Genomic DNA, 5,093 nt, shown 5'->3' on the forward strand with positions numbered 1-5,093 from the left:
TTGCTTTTGCTGAGGCTGGCTCTGAACTCACTATCCTCTGGCCTCAGCAGAGTGAGCTTCTGGGATTACAAGCATGTGGAAAACTGGAAAATAATTCTTGTTTCAGCTTTTCCCTCTTTTTAATGAATAGTGATTCTATATTATTTATTCTTTTTATTATCATGTTCTGAAAATATGGTGTAAAAGAGTAACTAATAGGGAAAGAAAATTAACAGGGAGTATTAGAATATGGACTAATAAGGATTCATTGGTTTTTTTCATCTGAATGAAAAATGGAAACAGCAAAAAACATGCCATAAAATAAAACTTGGTACTTTCTCATAGATAAGAGTCTCTAGTTCTGAGATTCCAAAAGAAGGAGATAAACTGAATTATTGCCTAGTTTGCAAATTGTTTGCAGAAGAATGCTGATGTAAGTGAAGAGAATTGGTATTCTTGCCCTCAAATGTTACCCAAAGTAAACAAAAAAGAAATCTTTTGTGAAGGCCAAGGGAGCTACCAGCTACTATGTTGTCATTTCTGTAAAATTGTTTTGCCTGAATTTCAAAATAATCAACTCCTTAATTCATATGATTAAAGGCTAAATTGCATTGGTTCTTCTTCATATTTTAGTGTGAAAATTATTAAATAGAGTGTTTTGAAAGACTTACTTGCCATCTAGATTTTACCATGGACATTCTATCATACTTACATTTTCATTTATCTACTATCACCATATCCCTCTAACCACTATTTTAATTTAATTTATAATTATTTTCATAATGAATTTCAGAACTCAGTAAACTTCCCCTAAATGCTTTAGCATATTTAATAGTAGAGTTCAGTATTTGTCTGTAGTCTTTTATGAAATAATATAACATGGAAAAAAAAGGCTAATGAATTTATAGTTTACTACCAGTTACTATAGGAATTAGGTTCCATTCATAGGCTATTTTTATCATGTTAAGGTTTAGTGTTGGTTTCACTTATTTAGTTTGCATTACTGAATTATTGATAATCATATAACCCAAAGGACTAGTATGCTAGGGTCAGGTAGTTAATAAGAAGTGCTTTCCTTATCTTTTCATTCAAAATTTCCTTTAAGTATATATTTCTTTCATATCTAAAAAGCAATTGGTGAAAAAGATTAAGCATGTGATCCTCCAAGAATTGAAGGTTTTTAGCTACATGAAGTCTTACATTCAGAGATGCTTAAATTAAGACATAAACTCTTAATACAAAATAGTTCAGAGTTTAGTGGAACACTTTCCTACTTTAATCATTACTATGTATGTAAAGCTGTGAAGGAAAATAAGGCATTATGAATCTGGAGGAATTATTCTGATGATTTCATTTTACCAAGTGGCTACTCCTATCTGGAGGCAAAGATAATTGGAAACTTAGGCAGATGGGTGTGGTATAACTTTTAATAAAGTTCATTATGTTAGTAGAAATTCTCTTTATAGAGAAATATTAATAAAGGAAATTACAGGGCTGGGGATGTGACTCAAGCGGTAACGCACTTGCGTGGCATGCATGCGGCCTGGGTTCAATCCTCAGCACCACATACAAACAAAGATGTTATGTCTGCCGAAAAACTAAAAAAAAATAAATATTAAAATTCTCTCTCTCTCTCTCTCTCTCTCTCTCTCTCTTTAAAATAAAATAAAAAAATAAAGGAAATTACATAAAACGGTTTCTTTTTACTCAATGAATCTTAAATATGAAGATAGATGAGTGAGGAGACTACAAATATTTTATGTGATCTTAGTTGTATAGCAGATGGAGATTAAAGGCTCTTTGAGTTATTGTTATTTTGCTTCTTGTCATAAGCATTCTTCCATCTTTAAATGATAAAACTGGGATTATATTCTTCTGGATATGAAAAATCTTGAACATTTATGGTATATCAAGCACATCACTGCTCCTTTTTGGTAATGCATATTTTCCTCTTTCTAATTTTATTTTACTCTTGATTTTGTAGCATTTGCAGTGCCTTTTTGGAATTTCTTAGTTTGTACTTTCAAATGTAGATATTGTAGTGCTGCTTTTAAAATCAAGTGTTCCCCCCTTCTCTATCTACTCCTAGTGATGGATAAGATTGTGGTGATGTCTCCTAAAGGTCACAGTATCAATTAAGAAGAGGCCATCACGTGTCAGAAGGCCTTAGGCCTCAGAGAAAAATGGTCAGTAACTTGATTAAGAGACTCTGTGAAGAGTGTCTCCAATTCTCTCAACAAAGAAAAGCCCTTAGGCCCAGACTTATGCATTTCCAGTGAAATTTAGCATTGGATGCACATCCTCTTTTCGGAAGAGGAAAATATAGAATGGTAGAGTGTAATCACATTATAATTACAATGTAATAAAAATGTGGATGTAATTACAAAAGGAATGTAGAAAATGGCAATTTAACCTTTCAATTTTTCATTCATGTTCACATACATTTATAAGACTTTTATGTATGGTAAATGCATATTTTTAAAAAGGCTTTATTTGGTTAGGGTAGGATTCATTGATAAAACTCCACTCTCTTTAACAGGAAGCGAGAGAAATGAGAAAGGTCAGGGAATTATATTATGAGCCACTAGATTACAAGTCAATTTTTAATAGTTTTTAGTTTTCATTTTTCTCCCATCTTCCTATGCTGCTACCTATCTGAGTTTACAAGTATCCTACAACCTCCTAAAAGCACAGGGATGAGCCTGAAGCTCCCAACCCAGGGTTCTTTATGATTGACAACACACTAACTAGTCCTTCTCTCATCTGAAATAGTTGAGCCCAATACTTATTATACGTAGTCCCTCTGCTCATGAAAAAGTGATGCTAAAATCAAGATAGAAATTTTAGGTAGAAAAAAGGATGATGAATGAAATACAGAAGAAATAGTGTTGAAGATATCACATCGGGTTTACCATGGATGAGAAGCCTGTTGTTGAAGAGAGTTTGAATTAAGGCTTTGGACATGGGATAACCCTAAAACTAATCTCTTTCCTGTTTCATTGTTTTATAAATTTTCCATTTTCTGGTTTGATAGAATAATTAAGGAAAGAATATTAGGCATCCATCATATTTTTAATGGTAAATTTGGCTCTGGGTAAAACTCTTGAATATGGATGTACATAGGATTTCAGAGTTGTTTCAGCAATTACTGGATTGGAAAATAGTGCTAGTAAAATGATTTTAATTTCATCTCCTTGTTTAAACTGGTTGCTCTGCCTTCTTCAAGCAGTATGATCTTTTCTTTAATTGTGTAGCCTTTCATTAATGCACCAGTGAGGATGATAGAAAACAATTCATTTATGTAATTGCAACTAGCCTGTCATGCACAACTCAGGAAAGCAGCAAATTCCACAGCATGGGGTCCACATTATGCAACTTGGGCTGGCATTTAGATGAGTTCCTTTTCATTGAAAATATATTAACTCTAATCCTTTTAAGTGTATAAGTAATGCATGTGTAAATCTCCATTGTACAAGTGTAAAATCTGTTTTCTAACCTCAGTAATTTTAGTTAAGAAGTAAATCTGCAGTAGCAATTAATTTACCATCCGAGATATTGTGAAAATAATAGTCATCAAGAATAAGGAAATATCTGAAAAAAATAATGATATTACAAAATTAATACATAGGATTCTGGTGTCTATAACTTATCTATTTCTGCATAAAAATCATATCAAAATTTAGCATCTTAAAACAGCAAACATAATATTGTAGATTTTGAAGATCAGGGGCTGAGAGTGGCTCTGTAAAGTCATTTCTCAATTACTTATGATTCTGCGAAGGTGCAAGATTGCAGTGAAGATGTTGCTAGTGCTGCTGTCCACTCACAGCTTAACCAGGGTAGAAAATGCAATTCCAAGGTCACTTGCATTGTTGGCATACTTCACTTTCTTGTTGGCTGTTGACTGGAGACCTACTTTTTTCACTATTTGGACATCTTTTGTTTTTATGACCTGGCACCTTGTTTTACATAGAAGAGTGTTGCCAAAAGGGAGCCCAGTGCCACAGCACCGTTTTGGTTGAAAGTGAGTCATTAAGTCCAGCCCATGCTCAAAGGAAAATTCAGTCACACCTCTTACATGGAGAAGAACCTAGCAATTGATGAATATATATATTAAATAACCACATGGATGAGGGATTTTAAAGACAGACATGTATTTCTTATCCTCATATCACAGATGAGGAATTCAAGGCCTAATGAAGTTAGGTGACTTGTCCAAGTACATGCAATCATTTGAGACAGAGCCAATATACCCATCTGCTCTTTGAAAAGTGTATGCCTTGTATGTTCATGTTTACAAACAGAACTTATTTATCCAACTATAATCAGATAATAAGTATTTATTGTTATAAATGATTTATATTTGCTCTTTTAAGTGAAAAAAAAATTGGTTCTAAATTTTCTAGGTGGCAGATGTTCCAAGATGCATTATTTTTAAATGCTTCCTTAAAAACAGTATATTGACCATAATTCAGCCATTTACTCATGTTGCAGTCAATATTAGGAGTATTGTGTATATTCTCATCAGGACACACAGTGACATTGTCCTGGCTTATTGTTTTTTTCTTACATTAATGGTCCCATTTCACTCTTCATAATATATTGTATTTTTGTATATATTGCATTTTCAGCTTTTTGAAGTCACTTCTTAATCTTGTGGTAAGCAAACTCCCCTCCACCCACCTCATTTTATATTAAGGAATATTTATTGAGCTTGAACTGAGGCATGGAGCTGCACTAGTAAATAATATACAAAGGTCAATTAGACATTATCGCTTTCTTCAGAGAACCTGTTGTCTATCTTATTAGGGAGAAGGGTGGCCCAGAGAGATATGATTACTTGACAATGGCAATGATAATATGGTACAAGGTATAATGAGGTTCCAGAATTTAATCTTTCTGAGGGAGTTGGGGTAGGCTCTCAAATCAGGGAATATTAGATATGGAGCTTATAGGATGAACAATTGGGGACATGTTGGATACAGGGGAATCCTTGGCAAAGGAGATAACATAGGATCTCACAGAAATCTTATAAGGATATGGCTGGTTTCAAGTATTTCCAATAGTTAAATGGATTGGTTCTTGGTAGATCAGTAGATGAGGGATGAAAAACA

Source organism: Callospermophilus lateralis, chromosome 9, assembly GCF_048772815.1.
Source record: "Callospermophilus lateralis isolate mCalLat2 chromosome 9, mCalLat2.hap1, whole genome shotgun sequence".
Classification (NCBI taxonomy): Eukaryota; Metazoa; Chordata; class Mammalia; order Rodentia; family Sciuridae; genus Callospermophilus; species Callospermophilus lateralis.